Genomic DNA, 20,539 nt, shown 5'->3' with positions numbered 1-20,539 from the left:
GGAGCCTCTGGGTTCCCCTAAGGAGAATCACCAGTTACTCTGTGATAGCTTTCCTCAAAGGTCCCACACTTAGCCCACCTGCCTTCAAGCCAAGGACATCCCGCTCCCTTCTAATACCTTCTCTCATGTGCTTGACTCTCCCTATACAGCAGGAAACCTCGTAGGAACCAGGGAATGGCCTTTGGATTTTGGCTTATAAATACCCATGGTCTCATTTTTCTTACTGAGAAAAGATTTTTTTTTTTTTTAATCATGTTTAACATTCTTGTTGCCGTAGTGGAAACTTTTGTTCTTTGGAGAATTTCCCATTCCAGGCCCAGGGTCAGATTCCTCAGCAGAACTCTGAACATTTTCTAGGGAAGTTTCTTTCACCAGTGAGATTGTACCTTTGATACATTTACACAACTGTGTTTGGATTGTGTGTTAAGATGTCCCAGGATCCCAACATAGACTGTGAGGGAAGCTGTGTAGCTGGGGAGGAGCCATGTATCTGGGACTCGGTGGCCAGCCAGGATCAAAACCTTTTATGATTCCTTTACTTTTTTAGATGTCTTTCCTCACACTCCAGCACCTCAAATCTAAGACAAACAGCCAGTGCTTTTGTCAATATAAGTTGAATTATGCTGTGCTAACACACAGTCCCCAAATTTCAGTGACTTAAAACGAGAGGTTTATTTCCTACTTGTGCTATTGTGTGTGGTGGGTCAGCACAGACTTCTACATATCATAATCACTCAGGAACCCAGGCTGGCAAAACTGGCCCCTCTTAAATGTTGTTGATTGTTGCGCCAATGAGAAAGGGGATTGTGTCCTGCTGATTCTACATTCTAGCCCACTAATTAATGACCAACGGTATTAGTCAGGGTTCTCCAGAGAAACAGAACCAAAAGGATGTATATATATCTCTATATCCATCCATCCATGTATCTGTCTGTCCACCTTACCTATCCATCTTACCTATCTATCTAGATTTATTTTAAGGAATTGGCTCACTTGATTGTGGGGGCCAGCACATCTTAAATCTGCAGAGCAGCCATGCGGGCTGGAGACCCAGGGAAGAGTACATGTTGCAGCTTCTGTTCAAAGTCAGTCTGAAGGCAGAATTCCCTCTTTCTTGGATGGTAGTCTTTTCAATAAGACCTTCAAGTGATTAGATGCGACCCACCACATTATGGATGGTAATCTGCTTTACCCAATGTCTACTGACCTCAGTGTCTCTCTTATCTAAAAAAATACCTTCATGGTGAAATCAACATTGACCAAGTATCTGGTACCTTGGCCTAACCAAGTTGATACATACGATTAACCATCACAACACTCAGCTTCTACTCACAGCTCATGGACCAGAACTAGACATGTGGCTGTACTCAAATACAAGTGGCCAGGAAGTACAATCTATTTCATGCCTGGAGTGAGGGGTGGGGACCAGTGATATTTCACTAAGTACCAATAACTATCACAACTGTAAATACTGTTATCACTTCACAGTATCCTCACTTCAATGCATTCTGCTGAATTCAACCCAGAAATAGTTTTGGACTTTGACCCACATGCCCCCTTTGCTCATAGGAGATGAGCATAAGGAGATGGGTGGGTTAAGACATGGCCTGGCCTTCAGGGGTACTAAAATTTAAGATTGTTACCAATCACTTTCCTCTGTTTTTCCGTCATTAAGTGTTTTCTGTGTGTGGTATTGCATTCAAATACCATTTGTATGTTGTGTTCTTGAAGAATGTCCTGCCAAATAGTTTGACTTTTGTGGCTTCCTTTTAGTACCAGTTGTGTTTTCCTTGGTTGGACCCAAAAGGGCTCAAGGGCCAGCCCTCCATTTGGCACCAACTCCCTCTCTGCCTCTGACAAGTCCCTTCCCAGTGTGTGCTTGATTTTCCTGGCTGTCTGGTGGGGCGGGGAGGGGGGGGGCGGGCGTTGGACAATGGGGTCTCTGAGTTGCTTTCTGGCTCTAATACTCTGTGCACCTTCGGTTCTCACCCTCTCCCTGTGACCCCAAAGCCAGTTTGTGGACTGGCTGTCTGCTTGGGTACAGCCAGGTCTTCATGACAGAGTTTTATTCCATAAAAGTAACAAGATCATTCTGGGTTCTCACTAGAAGCTATGGCCTCATTAGTGTCCTAGTCTTGCTATGTTCACTTGCCTAGAGAACATGAGTGCTACTCACCACCTGGGAAGCATCATCTCCAGGCCCACTGGCCATCTGGTATCCCCCTGCCTGGCTGATGGGGGAGCCTGGGGCAAGGAGATGTTGGGATGGAGTACCAGAGATGGCAATGGTCTGGCTTAGCTGAAAGGGAGGTTGAGGAACCAGGCCAGCCCTTCAGGGCCATCTGGGCAAACCTAACCTGCAAAAGGTAGAGTTCCAAGGACCCCAGGTACTACTCGCTTCCTTCCTTTCCATCCCAATGAACTGCTTCGAAGCTCGAATGAGATAATGTTGGAGAAAGTACATGGAAATCTATAAGTGCTCTTCAGATAATATTATTATTATTACTATCATGTATTGCCTTATTCCATGGCTATTTTGACGCTAGGTGCTAGGGATAGAGAAGTGAGCAAAGACACTAACTTAATTAGAATTCAGTATGGTGCCAGCTCTAATAGCATGTTCCAGATGAGCCATGCCTGTGGGAGCTCAGAGAATGAGCCAATTAATTTTGCTTGTGGGGGTGGCAGGCTCCATGGGAGCAGTGACAAGTAAGCTGGGTCTTAAAGGATGTCAAGGACTTTATGGGAAGAAAAGGAAGTGCCAGGCAGAAGGCATTGCCTGAGCAAGTGTCAGAGTTCTGGGCAGGCACAGAGAAAGCCCTGGAAGACTGGCTTGGCTGATGGGTGGGGGTGGGGGGAACAAAGTGAGGGGGAGCTTCCCGGGAGGGTGGTGATCAAATTAGGAAAGTTTTGGAATAAAGTATGAGGCATTGGTTCTTAAGCGAGTTTGGAAATTACCTAGTTTGAAAACACTTTGTTATTTTAGTTTTGGCTGAAGGAAGAAGCGATGGCTTTAAATTGATAAAAAAAAAACAAAAACAGCCTATGGATTTATAATGGGCAAAACTGATTTATAAGAAGTAGATTTACTCTCAGCATTGCTGCACCAACCTGTTTATTTCGCTGCTTTCCTTCCTCCTAGAATCCATGGGGAGCACTCAAGTGGTCCTGCTCTAGTCTTGGTCATTTGAAATATTTGAGCAGGAGGTAGGAAGTGGGATCTTTATTATTTTTTTGCTCTTTATAAAAGGGAAGTGTGAAAAATAAAGAAATCTACAAAAAAACAAAAAGCACAGTGATGCCGCCCTCCAGACAAGTCTGGTGTTACTATTTGGGTAATTCCTTCCAGCGAGCATTTACAGGGCAGACACCTTGTTTCTTTTTCCACTGCATGAACCTGACTCTGGCAAGTGGTCCACCTGAAATTGATCATTATCATGATGCTCCCATAATCCTTCTAGAGAAAGTTCAGTGGTGGAACACTAGGAGAACTTCTGTTCAGGTCCTAATGTTTCCATTCATTACCTGTGAGACCTCAGCAACTTAGTCTCTCTACAGTTTCTTCATCTGTAAAATGGGAACAATCCTAACATTCTAAACAATAACGACATCTACATCCTCAAATTTGGAGACCAGAGTTTGGGCAAAACACTTAAGAAACTGTCTTGCACATAGTAAGTGATCAATATTTGTTACTGGTTATTGTCCTGTCCTGTGGGTCTGTTCAGCCCTAAAGGAGGTGCCACATGGGGGAACCTTCTGCTGCAAAAGGGTCTTTCTATGGAAGTGTCCCCCACATCAGGAGAGGGGCAAGCCTGTCAAGTTCCCAGGATTAGGCAAGCACCGCGCCAGGATCCTGGTGATTTTTCACAGATTTTCTCTGGAGGAAGCTGGCTCATCCTTGCTTACTCCTTCCTGTCTTGCTTTTCCCCACGGGATCTCTGGGCAGGCTGTTCCTTTAAGAAAGGCAGCCACACACTATGGGGCCCTGCCTCCCCTGCTGGGTGCCTGGCTGGGCCACAGCTGGGACCCTCCTGGGCTGGATTTGAGTGCTGGACCCTCTGGAGAAGGGGGGCTGCTTTGAATCAAGTGCACATCTCCCAGGAATCCATGCCCGAGGAAGGACTCCCTGTCATCAGCCCCCACAGTGGCCCCTGCCTCCCACCCCCCAGCCCTGGCTCTGGGACATATAAGAATCATTCTTAAGGACTGAGCTCAGGATCCCTAAAAAGAAAGTTGGAAACTAGCTGGATAAACTTGGTAAGTGAAAGAAACCCACGTTGCATCCTCCTCCATTCTGCGGAATACAGATTTGGGTTGGAGTTTGGTGATTGTTGCTGGATGGAATCTGATGGGCAAATGTGGGAAGGAGGAGACAGAAGTGGGGTTGGGATTCCCCGTGGGTAGGGAGTTTTGGATTGGGGATAGCCTCCGCCCCCTCCTCCCACTGCTTGTCACCCTTGAGGCAGGGAGCTGAGGGTTGACATCTGGAAGTCTCTGGAATTTGGTGGTTGGCGGGGCTGGGGGTGGGGAACAGGGAGAAATGGTGAAGATCAGGGAAGAGCTGATGCCAGATTTCTCTCTCATTTGGAGAAAACAAAGTGTGGGGCTGTTTGTAAAGATGCCCGAGGCCAAATGACACTTGCAGCCTGAGGGTGAAGTGATGACCCGGGAATTTTGTCTCAGCAGGGAACTCAAGCCAAGTCCTCTTCCTCCTGGGGTTGAGGGGACACCCCAGGCTCTGGGCTTGTTCTCCAGGCCCCAAAGAGTCTGTGTTGGCCCTTTGGACTGGGGCAGCTGTCATGAGCAGCAGCAAGGCTGTGCTGTAGTGGGAGAAGGCTAGTCTGCCAAGGGCCAGGAAGAATGGAGGCCTGTTGTTCTGGAGCCTGGGAACGCCATCCTGGGGGGAGGTTCAGGATGCCCTGTGCTCAGTGTGAGAAAGAAACTGGGAGAGAGGTCTGTGCAGTGGGCAGCATGGATCTGAGGTCAAACCCCACCTCTGCAGAGCCCCATGGCCAGCCAGCCCCCGCCTGGGTACAGGTGAGCTCCCTGGCCTTGAATGCCAGGTGCAGTCTGGAGGCTGGACTCTGGGCACAGGGGTGGCCTCCCACAGAGGAGACAGGAGGGAGTCACAGGCTCTGCTCCTGTGGTTACACAAGACCGTGAATTCGGGATCAGCGAAGCCCCATGCTGAGTTCTGCTCCAGCGGCTCTTTCCTGTGCCCCAACCTGTGCTGAGCTGTAGATGGGGGTTTATGGAAACAAAAATGGAATGATGGAGTCAGGAGGGTGTGAGGGTCAGGAAAGGGGTTTTGAATGTGTGATTGAAGACATCTTTGAAAAGTAACAATAACAGTTGCCATTTTTCCTGGGGTGTGAATGTGCCGAGGGCGTTATGAGTGCCGTGTCATTTGGTTCGTTCAGTAGTTTTTTGAGTCATGAATATAAGCCTATCTCACAGTATTACACTTGGCAGATCATTGTATTTTTGTTTCTTTGGGGTTCTTTGTTTGTTTGTTTTTTGTTTGTTCTTTTACAAATTGTAGGTTTGTGGCAGCCTTGTGCGGGCAGATCTATTGGCCCCATTTCTCCAAAAGCATTTGCTCACCCCCTGTCTCCGTGTCACATTTAAAAAGAATTCACATTTAATTGTCACAATACTTCAAAGTTATTATTGTATTTGTTATGGTGACCTGCAAACAAGGATTAAGACTCGCTGAAAGCTCAGAGGTTGAGTGACAGTTTTTAGCAATAAAATATTTTTAAATTAAGGTATGGACACAGTTTTCTTGGACATAATGGTATTGTACTCATCATGGACGACAGTACAGGGCAAACATAGCTCTTGTAGGCACCAGGAAGCCACAGAACCAGCTTGACTTGCTGCATGGCGATGTTTGCTTTGTTGCAGTGGTCTGGGACCCGACCAGTGAGACCTCTCAGGTGTGCCTGTAATTGGAGGGGTTTTTACCGGTGAAGAAACAGTGGCTCAGAGAGGTGCAGGGCCTTCCCTGAGGACATAGGACTGGTAGATTGTCAGCAAGGATGCAAACATCTTCATTCAATCATTCTTTCATGCTTTGATTCAGCAGAGTTGAGCTAATGGTCTCTGTTTGCTGACTCTTCTGGTGGGCACTGAAGACATGGAAGGGTGTAAGACTGGAGACCTAGCTGCGCATCCAGGGTCCTCCACACCTGCAGAGTCTTCCAGATGGGTGCCGAGACACCTAAGAGGAGTGCGTTGAGAGCTCTGTTTGAACAACTTCTTTTTCTTGAGAAATATTTCATTTTGTTTTCATTTTAATAGTCACCTAAAAACTGAATGCATTCATTCTGCATTGCCTGAATGGCTATCACATAACCTCCAACTGGCCTGCGATTTGAGACCTGAGTTTATGTTTCTGTGCAAGTTGGCACCAAGCGGTTTCCTAAAATGATAGTGTTTAACTTTTACGGCTTTGTTTCTGAAGCTGAGTTTTGCATCATGAGCTTGGGAAGCCCAAAGTGCCAGAGATAAAGAAAGGCTCCATTGATCTAGTGCAAGATGGGAGAGGTGTGGTCAGGGTGACTGGGGGAGATGGGTCAGCTGTCACCCCTCTCCTTGAGGCAGAGTAAGTCGGGCTCAGCTGCAACAGAGCAGTGGATAGGTGTCAATCCTTACAGGAACAAGGTAGACCCAGGACAGAGACTCAGGGGCATGCAAGTCAGGAAAAATGAAAGACCCCAAATTAGGGGACCCCAACTTCTGACAGTGTCTCTGACCTACAGTGCAAGGATGTTCCTCTCTCAACCTTGACAGATGGAACAAGGTGTGCTAAGGCGAGGAGGGGTGAGTGTGGGGCCTCCTGGGAGTAATGGGTTGTCTCCTCTCACAGGGGGTTCTTCTTGGAACTTTCTAGAATTTCAGAACTTTCCCAGGGTCCAGCTGTTAGGTGAGAAGGCTGAAGCAGGATTCTTGTGATTTGTAGGCACACCATGCTGGCTCTGTATCTTGGCTATCTTGGCTCTTACACAGGGCTGGGTCACGAGCCCCCTGGGGGGATCATATATCCCACCAGGCAGGTGGAGACAAGAGATCTAGGACTTCTTCTTCCATCTCTTCTTCCTTCTGCTGCTGAGATTTTGGGTATGGCCATGAGGCAGCTCATGGTCACACCTACTTTTGAGTCATGACCCCCTGTATCTTCACTCTCTGGTTACTGTCCCTCACTTGGATCCTGGGCATTCATCTGGTCTTCTCTCCAGACCTCTCTTCCCTGTCCATCTCCTGTGTTAGGAGCCATCAGACATTTTCTGTGAGGGTCCCAAGAGCAAATATTTTGGCTTTGGGGGCCCCACGGTCTCTGCTGTGATCACTTGACTCCTATACCAAAGCAGTGCCAGATGATATGTAAATGAACAGGTGTGCCCATGACCCTGGCAGTGGGCAATGTTGGGCCTCCCCTGACCCAGATGGAGATAGCTTCTGCTAAAAAACATTTGCTAGTTCCCCATGGTCTACTGGACCCTTCACATGTGCCCCCCACCCCGTTCCTCATCTCCGGGTGCATCTCCCACAGTCCTTCCAAAGCCCCCAGCAGTCCCTCTCTCTAGCCACACTGCTTGCCTGCCCATTATCGAACACATTCTATCTTTACACCTAGCCTTCACCCCTGCAGTCCCCTCCACCCGGAATGCCCTCTTCCTCTTCCTCCCACTCATGCAGCCTCTCTACTCCTGAGATGTTGACTCCTTATTCAGATCAGATGTTTCTCTTTTGTGTCCTGCCATGACCCTCTGCCCCTCAGCCCTCCAACACGCTGAGTTCCTCCTCCGTGACCCTGTCACTTTGCGCTTGCCTGGGGAGTGACCCTCCATGTGCTACACTTCAGTAATTTGTTCCTGGCTTATCTCTTCAAGGGCCGGAATTGGTAGGACTTGGCCATCTCCCCCAGAACAACACCAGGCCTGCCGGGCAGTAGGCATTCAGGAAACTGCCTTGGCATAAACCCCATGACCTCTCCTCTTCCCCCAGAGATCCCCTGCCACAGCAGGTGGCTTTTCGGGGTTGAGCTGAGCAATTTTGGGAAATCAAGATCTCGTGAGTAGGACAGTGAAGCTGTCTGTAGCTAAATCCGTCACTGGCCTGAAACCTGAGCCTGCCCACTCCCCGTGCCCCATGATCAGGTGTCCCGTTTGTTTTGACATCCTGCGAGGGGCATGAGGGGAGACCTGAGAGATCCAGATTTCAAAGCAAGAATTTTCTCTAGCAGCCGCAGAAGGCCAGGCCCCTGCCAGTGCCTGGGCTCCCGTGTTAACATTTTCAGTTAATTAAGAAAACAAACCCCAAATCCCTGACAGAGATGGTTTTGCAGAGTCAGGACACAGCGTTCACATCAGCCTGCGGGAGAGGCCTCCAGCCTCTGCGGGCTGGATGGGCTGGAAGATGGGAATGTGTGAGCCAGAGGGAACCTACTGGTGCTTTCTCCATGAGAGAAGGTGCCACGGAAGCCATGTCCTGGGGAGCCAGCTCCAGGTGTGGCCCAGACATGAACCTCTGGTCCTCCCTCCTCTTCCAGAGCATTTTCTGAGTGGTTGGAATTTGGAGGGAGGCCAGCTGGGTGAGAGAATAGGAGAGGAAGATCCAAGAGAGTGAAGAAGCAGGTTCTCTAGAACCTGGTTATTCCGAAGGCCTGGCTAGTGAGGGACAGTGGAGAGAGGTAACCTGGGCATGGCTTCAAGTGGAGCCCAGGTGGCTGTCCTGCCAAGGGGAAGTTCTGGTCAGGGATGCTGCTTTAACGTGACGTTAAAGAGTGGTGTTCCTCAGTGGGGGGAGTAAGCATACTGCTGTAGAAACAGCTAGCTCACCTCTTCAGTGTTCTCCAGTTTCTAAGGGAAACTGGGGGCGAGGCTCATACTATATGTGTGTCCTAAAAGGTAGGCATGTTGGGTCCTTATGAGATAAGGCATATCCCAGGCCTACCTCAGTGAACATGGTTTCCTTCCCCATCAGATATCTGTTGTAGTTCAGCTTCTGCCTGCAGGTCGGGTATGTGGTCAGGGGTGGGAAGAATGGCCTAGGGAGGAAGTAGTAGTAGGGCCAGATCTCGGGATCTGGTGTAACTTGTCCAAAGAACCAACACTTGGTACAGATTTTTTTGGCTTTTGAGAGCCTTCCTCTTGTGCCCTTGGGAGTTTCTGGGATCCCTGCCTTCTGGAAGTCCTTGCTTCATCACTCCCAAGACAGGACACATTCTGTGAACAGGTAAGATCCTATTGGAAAAGCAAGTCTTTCAAAAGTTGAGCATCTCTGTGGTGTTCAGAAGCTGGAGAAGAGTCATTTGGGGCTTGGGGGGAGTCTCAAATCTCTTTCTCTCTGTCCTTTTGCATTTCCATCAGAATTCTCAAGTTGTATAGCTTGGCATGACTGATGGCTCTTCTTTTCTGGAAAATCAAAATATCACCTCATTCTCCTAAAATTCCCAGGTCCCTGGATACCAGGCAGGTTTGTTTGCTTGATGCTATTGCTGCTGCTGCTGCTGCTGATTCCTCTCACTGCGTCTTAGAAAAGATCCTGCTGATGGCAGGCAGGTAGTGATCTCTGTACGCACACTCAGAGTTTCTAGATCTTTGACCTGGCAGATCAGAACCTTTCTGATGGACTGTTGGGAGCCCCTTCTCTCATTTAAACACCATTTCTAAGTATTCTTCAGGCTTCAGAGGGAAAATTTGCGGTAAAGACCAGAAGTTGTGAGTTTGCTTCCAGCATATTAGGTAACACCATCCAAAGAGATGGGGGAATGTAGTTGGGCCCTTGCAGGACTCACAGTATTTAGGGAAATGTTCACCAGTGCATCTTGGCTGAGAATTTCAGAGGTATTATTTTGTTTTTAATTAGACTTTTGTATTTGTTATTTCTACTATGGACACTACCTTCAGGAGAAAGCACTTAAGGGGAAGCCAAGAACCAAAGGAGGGTATGCCTGCCACTGTCCCCTAGTGGGAAAGGGGAGTCCTGTGCTGAGAATTTGGGGTTGGGGTTCTAGACCTGGTCTGTCATGAGTTTGTCCTGAGGCAAGTGGCCTTGCTTCTCAATCCTGTGTTCTTCCCTGTAAAATGGTCTTGGTAAGGATAGCTACCCCCATGGTCAGTATCCTGTGCCTCCCAACAGCTGTGTGGGAGTCACCTGTAGGGTATGTCAGAGAAAAGTTGGGACTGAGTTCATTCACACACAGGCATCAAGAGTGTCGCCATTCATGGTGGTCTGCCCCAGGGTCAGATTTTTCATCCGAGCTTGTGGAATAGGATTTGGTCGCTCTGGAGGTCAGGGGTCCTCACATCTCAGCTCTCTGAGTAGGGGTCTGTCGAGGCAGCCCTGACCCTGATGGGGTGGGGAATTGTCCCAGAGCTGCTGAGCTGCTTTTGTCTCTGTGTGTTGTGTGCTTCCCCTTGAGCTCCTTGGTCTGGAAATGGATTCTCTCAATGGACCAAAGGGGAATTTGGAAAATCCCAAACTTAGCTTCAGAATCCAAGGAGGGTATTCCCCTTCATGACCAAGCACAGGACCATATCTGTGCGCCCATCTCTCACAGCCTATATTTAAACTTTCCCCTTCCTTCTGTGTGGAGGGTTGGTACCTCCAGAGGTGAATACCTAGCCATCCTTCGAGATGTAGTTCCAAGCACAATTATGTCTATAGCTTCTCTAATTCCTCTTCCCCTCCCCACCAGTTTAAGGGAGGTGAGGTTCTCCTTCATCTGTGGCCTTGAAGACCTGCCCTGGATGTAGCATAAATGCTACAGAGTATGTGCACAGAGTATGAAAACCACAGTTCTCCCTGTCTTTCCCTAGACTAGGGGCTTCCAGAATGCAGGGGTTATGATAGGGCCAACTGTGCATTCCTAGTCCCAGTGACAGGGTCTAGCCCATATTAAGTCCTCATTAAATATTGGCTGAGTGAAGAATGAGGGGAACCTGTAGTCTTCACGATCTCCTGCTAAGAAATAAGAATGGCTGGTGTTTGGGCAGTTGGCCCAGGGGCCAGTTCCATGCTGGTATCCAAACCAAGCACTCTAATTGGTGTTTCCTCTGTGTAGGCTTCCTATGGTGGGGGTGCTGGGGACCAGTGTGTGCACAGGCCTGCAGTGTGCCCGCAGCTGGGTGTGGGTGGCAACACCGTGCTTTTCTGTAGAGACCCAGGTGTGGACATTGGCACCAGCTGCCTGCTGTCCCCATTGGCATGTGATTCTCATAGTTGTGGCCAGGGCTTTTGGAGGGAGTGTGACTATATGGGGAAGCTGGTGGCACTTTGGGAGACAGACTCCACTGCTGGTGCCTTGGAAAGACACCTGTGTTGGAGGCTAAGAAGGTATCTTATCTGTATGAGTTAGAGAGTTGCAGCATGCAAGAAATTGCAAAACAGAATTTTTGTGAATCCTGGTAAGATAAGAAGGGTGCAAGGGCTCTTCTGGGTCAGTCCTGACCTTACCTTCAAGGAGTTTATTTACTAAGTGACACGTTCAGGCACATTTGCCAAGTGCCTCCCATGTGCGTGTCCATCACTATTCTAAGCTCGGAGGGTGGAGACTGATCTGACCCTGTCCCTGCCTCAGGGGGTTTATTTCCTTTCTTTTTTTAATTTAAATTCAATTTTGTTAACATATGGTGTATTATTAGGTTCAGGGGTGGAATTCAGTGATTCATCAGTTACATATACTGCCCAGTGCTCATTACATCATGTGCCCTCCTTAATGCCTACTTACCCCATCCCCCAGCCTTCTTCCTTCCAGCAACCATTTTGTTTCCTAGAGTTAAGAGTCTCTTACAGTTTGCCTCTCTCTGTTTATATCTTTTAAAATTTTTCTTCCCTTTCTCTACGTTCATCTGTTTTTTTTTTGTCTTAAATTCCACATATAAGTAAAATCATGTGATCTATGTCTTTCTCTGACTGACTTATTGCACTTAGCATAATACCCTCTAGTTCCATCCACATTGTTGTAAATGGCAAGAGTACATTCTTTTGGTGGCTGAGTAATACTCCATTGTATATCTACATACCACATCTTCTTTATCCACTTATCTGTCAATGGACATCTGGGCTCTTTGCATAGTTTGGCTACTGTGGACATTGCTGCTGTAAATATAAATATTGGGGTGCATGTGCCCTTTGGATCACTACGTTTGTATCATTGGGGTAAATACCTACTAGTGCTATTGCTGGGTCATAAGGTAGTTCTATTTTTAACTTTTTGAGGAAATTCCATACTGTTTTCCAGAGCGGCTGCAAAATTTTATTTATTTATTTATTTATTTATTTATTTATTTATTTGGGAGAGCATGTGTGGGGAGAAGCAGAGAGAGAGAGAGAGAGAGAGAGAGAGAGACTGAGTGCTGAGTCTGAGGTGGGTCTCTATCCCTTGACCCTGAGATCATGACATGAGCTGAAATCAAGAATCAGACACTTAACCAACTGAGCCACCCAAGCGTCTCTTGGAGGGCTTCTTTTCTAGTGAAAATCCCTGAAACCTGAGGGGATGGGCGTTAAGGCCACCATCATTCTGGAGACAGTGTCCCCTGCAGATTCTAAGCCAATGTCATGGTGCGGGATGTGGTTTCTTCATTCGTCAGCTTCTTATTCTCCCCCAAGATGCTGCCTGCCAGACCACTGTGCTATCACCCTTTCTGGATTCCTGGTTCCGCCTCCTTCCGCAGGCTTTATTAGAGACCCCTCCCCTGTTTCCCACCACGCCCTGTACACTACCCTGCCCACTACCCCTCCCCTGTCTGCTCACCACTCGGACCTGCTTCCTCTCCAACAGTGCTTTTGATGAGCAGCTCTGTTGTATTCTAGCTCATATCCCCCAGTGGACCGCGTCTGGCACCGGGTAGAATTTCTGTATGTGACTGTGGAAGGAATGAATTCATGGGATGCACGCTGGGTTTCATTTACTCCTCTTCACCATCCGTGCTGAGCCTGTGTGCCTGTTTTCATTTCTTCCTGGGTCCGTTGTCAGAGAGTTGATACTAGGGGAAGTGGCTGGGAAGCTGGGGAATTGTGAGAAATGGGAAAAGCAGGAAACCCCTGCTGGAAACCATCTCTTCCCTGTGTCCCCTGCATGACTTGGCGTTTGAGCACACTCCCTCCCGTAGGCTGGGCAGGCAGGTGGGCTGCAGGGCTCATGGACCTGCGCTCCAAACTCCAAGCCCCACCTTGTGCTGAGGTCTGGGTCTGCCTTGTCGTGTGTGGGGGGACCAGGCAGTGCTGAGGGACAGACTTGCTCCTCCAGCCCTCGGGTTCTGTCGGCGCAGCTGGGCCGGCGGGAGAGCAGGCCACCCGGGAATGGCTGGGAAGCGAGTCCCAGCCTTGGGCCCACCTCCCCCAAGGCCAGGATGTGGCGTGGGACCCAGGCGGGTGGAGGTTCCCACCGCTCAGCTCCTTCTTTGGCTCCCAAATGCTGCAGGCCCAGGCAGTGTCTCTCAGCAGCAGGGGGCGGGGAAAGACTCCAGCTGCCTGGGTCAAGACCCCATATCAGGACCAGGGCAGCCCTGCGGGCACCCATTTCTGACATTTGCCCTCTCCTTGGATGGCTGCCAGTTGTCCTGCTGGCCAGCCTTGCCTCATATTGGGGGAAATGAGTCTGGAATTAACCGTTGCAGACCCTGCCCCAATGAGGGGCAGGACTTTCTTCCCAGATGGGCCAGCACCCATCCGTCATGTACCCAGGGCTGGTGTGGGCATAGTCACAAATGGTGCCTCATTTAATCCTCACATCAGTTTGGCTATATGGGCACTGAACCCCATTTTCCAGATGAGTAAACTGAGGCATGTGGCATTCTATATAATCTGCCGAAGGTTAAAAGTGAGTAAAATTTCATAAGAATTCCTTCTATGTGCTAGACGGTGATTCTAGGCCCTGTGGATAGAATGGTGGATGATGAACAAAAATGTCTCAAGGAGAGAGAGATAATAAAAAAGTAACGTTATCTCACACAGTCGTAAGTGTATGTGGAAAATGGGAGGCAGAGGGGTTGTTTGGAATAGTCATTGAGAACGTGTGCAATTGTTGATGCTGGCACAGTGCTCGCCAGGGGCCAGACACTCCCTTGTCATCAAGCGCGCTAGTTAACCCCGACGGTAATCTTATGACGCATGTGGCTGAGATTCTCTTTCTCAGGGGGGACACTAAGGCACAGGGAACTCGCCAGAGATGATAGCAGATGAGAAGCGGTGCTGGGATCTGTGCTCAGGCCACCTGATTCTCCAGCTCTGGCTGGTGACCATGACCGTGACTGCAGCCAGGGGCCTGGTGAGAGAGGAGGAGCCCTGTTACTCCTGTAGCCCCTACCTCACAGGCCAGGTGAGTATAGAGCAAAGGGTAGAGGGGAGGAGAGATTCCTTAGCTGTAAACCTGGGTGAAACTGTAGGGTTTGACTTCTTTACAAAGACTAAGAACAGGAGAGGGGACGTAAGGCCCAAAGGTGGTACCTTGCCCCTCTCCTCCCCTCGCTGTCCCTTGCCTCCAACCAGCCACCCTCTGCCCTCCTAGGACTTGGATCTGACACAAGTAGGACTGTTTTTGCTCTTTCCCTGGCCTTCCCTCCCTCTGTGTCAATTTGAGAATAACTTATTTTGTTACTGATGATGGTGATAGCAGCTAATATTGGCCAAAACCTTACAGAAATGGGAAGTTCAAATATATACAACTCCCACATTCAGGGAAAACCAATTATTTCCTGTAATCGGTCACTTGCCGTAAAAATCTTAGCTCAGTTAATAAAGGTACTTTAGCCTGTCCTGATGTGAAACTGGCTCCTGGTTCAATGAGGTCCCAACTCAGACGCCCTGGGAGGGTGTCTCCCCGTGGGACCTCAGGGTCCCTGTTGATCTCCACAGATGTGTTCTCTGTCCCGTCTGCATCTGGAGCTCCTGTGCTGGAATTCACTGAAGGGGCCGTGTCTGGTCTTGTCCCTAGGGCTTTCGAAGGCAGACCTGGGGCCTGCTGCTGAAGTTTCGGCATCCTCAGGCACCCTGGCTCTCCTGGGACTCGCCCCTGTCCCTGGAGGGCTTGAGTGTCTAGCTCTTCTACAGACAGATGCGGGCATTCTAGATGGGCCGGAGGGCAGCCCCTGGTCCTTGTGAACCTTCCCATGTTGCTCTGGGCCCCGCCAAAGGCTGGCCTTGTCCAAGGCGTTTCCCTGTTCTGGGATTCTGAGTCACTGGTCGTTTCTAATGTTGTCCCTCTCCCCACCCCCCTGTTGGGGAAGGGAGTAGTGAAATCATGGCCATTGACTTCATTTCCCTCCCAGTCCTGGAAAGGTTTCTTCTCAATTCCTGACTAGAGAAAAGAGCATTACCTCTCCGCAGCCATTTCCAACTCTGCTGACCTTTGTTTTCTGGGGGTTCTTCGTGTGTTCTTTGCCTGGGGGAGAGAAGGTCTTGGCTTAGGGCTGATATTAAAAGGGTACAAGAGAAAGGAAAGGGAAAAAAATGAAATACCTGGATTTCCCAGGGACAAAATATATTAGGAAATATTTTAAATATTTTCCTTGTAAAATACTGTGGATCAGACAAGCAGTATTATTCCTGAGTTGCCAGTTACTCCTCATGACTATGTCACGGGTATGTCCTGTCATACTCTCTTTGAATAGATGAAAAAGGTGAAACTCTGAGAAGTTAACTTTCCTGGGGTCTTATAGCTAAGTAGCAGCAGAGCCAAATTTAGAAGGTAAAATTCTAGATTCTCAACTGCATCCGATCCCTGAGGTCTTAGCTACTTTTCAATAAGCAGTTTCAAGGCCAAGGCTCTTCAGCCAAGTCTCAGTGAAATAAAATGTTGCCCCTTGAATAATTGATAAAATCCCCAGAGAAAGGGGGATTGGCTTCGGTCAAGCCAACCAGGAGTAAATATCAGGGCAAACCTCTCGCTTGAGAGGAAATCTCGATTCACGTTAGCAAGGGCTATTCAAGCTTCTGAGTCTCTCCTGTTCCTGCACACACAAAAACTTACATCTTTCTGTTCTTCAGTCTTGACACAAACAATGATTTTTCGCTACCTGTTTGGATCCCTGTGCTTGATCAGAATTTGGGGCGACAACCTCATTCCCACTCTGCTTCCCGAGTCAAAGAAGCCTTTGGCTTGCAGTTGAGTTCCTTCTTTGCAGAGCCTGGGACAGCTCTGATTTCCAGCCCTCTAGTCTGCTAAAGCACTGCTTGCTCCCAGCTAGCGAGGATAGGGGTGCCATATTTGAAAACTCCACACTGGCCTTCATTTACACTGAAGGTGAAAGGCCAAGGTGGGTATCTAGGTGGGTTTTCTGGGCAACCACCTAAAAATAGCCAGGGGAAATAGCTTCTTCTTCTATAAATTTAGTTTTTATTACATAAGTAGTTCTTGGTATTATAACGTTAACTCTAAATCAAAGGAGAGAGAAAATCCACCCATAATCACATCGTTTGCACATGGATTTGTTTTTCCAAAACCCCGGTGTCCTGGGCTTTCAGAGATGGAGGGGATGGGAGCAGAGTCAGTGGGAAGTGATTAAGACAGCCTGAAATGACAGGTACTAAGCTAACGCATAGGCTCAATTTCAGACTTACTTCTTCTCTTGATAGCCTCCTCCAGGAAGCCTCCCCTCGTATCTTCCTTGTCAACAACTGGGAGGTATTAGAGGGGATGTATTATTCTGCTCACATCCCAAAGTCTTGCTTGAGTGTCCCATATTGTGTTATGACTGTTTAAGTGCCTGGCTCTCCCACTAGACTTGGATCTTTAGGTGTTCAGGAATACAGCTTATTCTTCTCTGTATCTCCAGTGCTGGGACATCCAAGAGGTCAATAAAATTAAGTTGCCAGATAGAGAGGTCAGGGCAGGTATTGAAGAAGACCTACACTGAGGCTCAGACAAATTTCTAAAATCCACAGAATGGAGAGCAGCATGGAACCATGAAGTGTGTTATTCATGTCTGTGATGGGCGTATTTTCTTTGGTGTGTTTTGTGTGGGTGAGAGAGAGAGAAGAGGGGAATTTGGGGCACCCCACCACTGGCTGGGGGGTCTCTTCTCACATTAGAAGAGGAGATTGAAGAACAAGAACATGAACTTGAAGAGCATGGCAAGGCCCCCCATTTTCTCCTGTGAGTTCCAGATCTAGTGCTCCCTTCCTCAGCCCATGGGGGTGGGGCAGGGACTGTACCTTCTTCATGTTGGAATCCCCACTGCCCAGCATAGTGCCTGGTCATGGAGTAGGTGTGTGGTGAACACTTATGGAATGGATGGAAGGAATAGGTGTACACACAGAGGGAGAAACTCTTGTAATCCCATGAAGTTCAGGAAGATGAGCGCTGAGTCTAGTTATGAGAGAGGAAAGGGTCATGGGTTGGCTGACATGGCAGAGGCAGCTTCGTGGTTGGATGAAGGGAGGCAGGCCACTAGGGTCCCTGTTGGTTTGGATACTTTTAACCAGATGCTGACTCAGGACGGCTATCTCCTGGGGGAGAGGAGGACTAGGGGGCTGTGGGAAGTCCTACAAAGACACAGGCCTAGAGAGAGAGCTTCCCCCCTTTTATTTTGCTTCTTTCCCTCCAGCACAAGAACTGGACACATTGCTAAAATTCCTTGAGTCCCTAGGGCAGGGGTGGGGGTGCAGTGAGGGGGGGCAGTTCTAACAAATGAGCCTGGACAGAGGCATGTCGTGTAGGGCCCAGAGAGATGAGGGTGGCGGGGTGGAGTAAATCGTGAGCTTGGAGAGAGGAAGTTCTACTTTGGGTGCCTCTGAATCCAGCCCCTCTCCCAGCCCGATCGTTGCAGCCCCCACCCTGCATCCTCTGCCAGTTCTGTGCCCTGGCTTATGCTCCGTTTCTAGCTCCCCTTCCTGCATCCTCTTAGACTTGGCTCACTCTCTCCTTGGTGTTCTGCCTCTTGGTATTTTTGCCTGCATCCCCAACCTCCTTCCAGTCTTTTCAAAGCCACCCCTACATAGCAATATCTACAAATAATAATTAACATCTATAGTTTATCCCCATTCTGGGCCATACACCACCTGGGGAGCTTTGTGTGTCCCCTGTCATCTCCTAAAAAACACATGAGGTCATTACTGCTGGGATGTGTGTTTGACAAATGAAGAAACTGAGCCTCAGAGAGGTTGGGTGAGTCAGGAAAGGTCATCCCAAATCCTGTTGGACAGCTTTATCAGAGCCTGGCTGATGTTGTGACCTCCATCTGTCTGAGAGAGACCAAATCAGCCTGTCTTCTCTCCTCACAGCTACACAGCCCTCCCTCTGAATCAGACTTGCTTGGGGGTGCTGCTCAGAGAACTGCATTTAAACAAGCCCCCCAGGAGATTCTAGAACTTCTGCTTTAGCTGATCTGGCTCCAAACTGGCTGAAAACCCGTAAGTCTGCATATTTGGAGAAAGCAGATCTGTCTCTTGCCATTACTCACCCTTACAGTTCTGTCCACCAGCTCTGGGTATAGGGAGAGATGTTCCTGAGCACTTGTTTCCCTGGTTGTGAGATAGGAGCAATCCAACCCATACAGAGGACATCCCTGGTATCTCGTTTCTAGGAGAGGATCTCCCCAGGGTGGTTATGCAAGCCTGATGGCCCCTAAGGATTGCCAGGAAACTTATAAGACATCAGTGACTGGCTCCTCCCCCAGACCGGGCCAGCATCTCTGGGGGGTGGGCAAGGGCATGAGGGTTCTAACATGCATGGGGAGAAGGCGGGGGACAGCCCTGGCTGTTCACTCTCACACCTCATCCTCTCCATCACTTCCTCTAGGGAATAGGCGAGGCATCTCTAACCAGTGACTCCAGAAGAAGTTATGAGGTGGGCCTGCCAATACTTCTGCCCCTTTCTGGGATCTGCTGTCTGCAGGGTGGGTGTGTCTGGCCAGTTCTGGGAGACGAGCCCACTCCTATGTGAGGTCCACGGTCAACCCTCCTATGCCAGTGCCTGGACCTGTGTGCTGGCCTCACTGAGTGGAATGTTAGGCAGTCCATTCGTCCAGAGGTATAAAGCTGCATACTTGGATAGCTTTATCAGAGCCTGGCTGATGTTGTGACCTCCATCTGTCAGCTTCACACATCCCTTTCTCAAATGGTCCTGAGCTCAAGCAAGAGAAGGCAGCAGGTTTTACCCAACACCATGTTAGTATTGAATTTAGTGAAGTGGCATGAACAAGCCTGCTGGTTAGTTAGTGGTCAGCAAACATTTGTTGCATCTGACACAAAGCCAGGCCCCCTCTGAGCGCCACTACACCTCCCTGGGGACTGACCTCCCAGCCTCAAACCATCTCCACCATCATACCCTCTCATGCCTGACAGGTAACTCCTTAAACTCCACTTCTTTCAAATCTGTCAATGCCACTGGCTCTCAGGAGGGATTTGCCAAAGATCTAGTGAACACGAGAGAAGAGCAAATGATTTAGAATTAGCTCTGCTTTTTATTAACAAGTTCCCAGGTAATGGGATGCCATTGGTCTAGAGAGACATTTTGAGATCACCAGAGTTAAATGAAAACAAAAGGCAAATGAACTCCAGCTTTAGGGAATGTCCTGTGGCAGTTGTCTGAGTGAGAGAGACTCCTCTGGACCCAGATGTGGTCCAGTGTTTTGCAAATTAGAATCACCTAGGGAGGCTTACAAAGGCCAGAGCCCATGTGATCACTACTGTTCTGGTTTTCCCAGGACTGAGAGGTCCCCTGCGATATGGGACTGTCATTATTCAAACCAGGGAAATCTGGGGTAAAGCGTGATGAACTGCTCGCCTGATACCCGCCTAGAGATTCCGTTTTAGTTGGTTCTGGCTGGGATCCATGCGTTGATATTTTTGAACGGGCCCTGTGATTCTCCTCTACTGTGAGGTGTGAGGAGACACCGGAGAACCTGACCGCAGCTCGGGAGAGAAGGGGTGAATCGTGAAGAAGTTTGAGGACAGATGCTGGTGTAAGAGGAGGTAAGAGAACCTAGAGAGAATGAAACTACTTGCATTCCTGGTCCCTCCGGGAGCTTGTTAAAATATAGATTCCTGGGTCCTTGCTGACTCAAACTCAGATCTCAGGGCCCTGAAACCTGTCATTTTGCTCAGCCCCTGAGGGTGTGCTATCATTGGAGATCTCCTGAGAGTGGGCAAACCAAGAGCTAAATCAAGGGAAAAGGGATGAGAAGCCATGATGTGCTCCTAGGAGGGAGCTTGTTGGTGGTTTGGGCCTGAAGCCAAGAAGAAGGTGTGAGCAGGTCGCCTGCCTCAGATCCCAGCTCAGTGGATTATGTGCTTGACCTTGGGCAAGTCCCTTGACTTGGTGGAGACACCCATTGCCTCCTGTGTAAAATCAGGATGTGAACATCCACTTCTAAGTGTTCATTGCACTGAAATAATGCATATAAAATCCTGGCATGTGGCAGGGCTTAAGACAACAGAGGAAGAGTTTAGGATGATTCCATAGCTTTGGACCTCAGGACTGTGGTGTCTTTCACTGAAGGAAGCCAGGGTGGCCTGAAGGGACATGAAGTCCATTTGAGAGGAAGTTGGTGGGATTGTGTGAGCACATCCAAATGGAGAGGTG

General features: G+C 48.9%; 1 protein-coding gene across 3 annotated transcripts in view; it reads left to right on the top strand.

Moving 5' to 3' along the window:
• DAAM2 (dishevelled associated activator of morphogenesis 2) overlaps window positions 1-20,539 on the top strand; it is a 115,090-nt gene that overhangs the window by 24,106 nt on the left and 70,445 nt on the right. Inside the window, exon 1 of one of the 3 annotated variants that reach the window (XM_059400534.1) lies at window positions 14,214-14,335. The exons of the other annotated variants lie outside the window; for them this stretch is intronic. The gene's annotated coding sequence lies outside the window, so the exon portion shown is untranslated. Of the gene's footprint in view, window positions 1-14,213; window positions 14,336-20,539 lie in introns of those variants that run through there. 3 annotated transcript variants of the gene reach the window in all.

Source organism: Mustela nigripes, chromosome 5 (assembly GCF_022355385.1).
Source record: "Mustela nigripes isolate SB6536 chromosome 5, MUSNIG.SB6536, whole genome shotgun sequence".
Classification (NCBI taxonomy): Eukaryota; Metazoa; Chordata; class Mammalia; order Carnivora; family Mustelidae; genus Mustela; species Mustela nigripes.
Note: the sequence above shows the minus strand (reverse complement) of the source record. Positions and strands in the feature narration are given on the sequence as shown.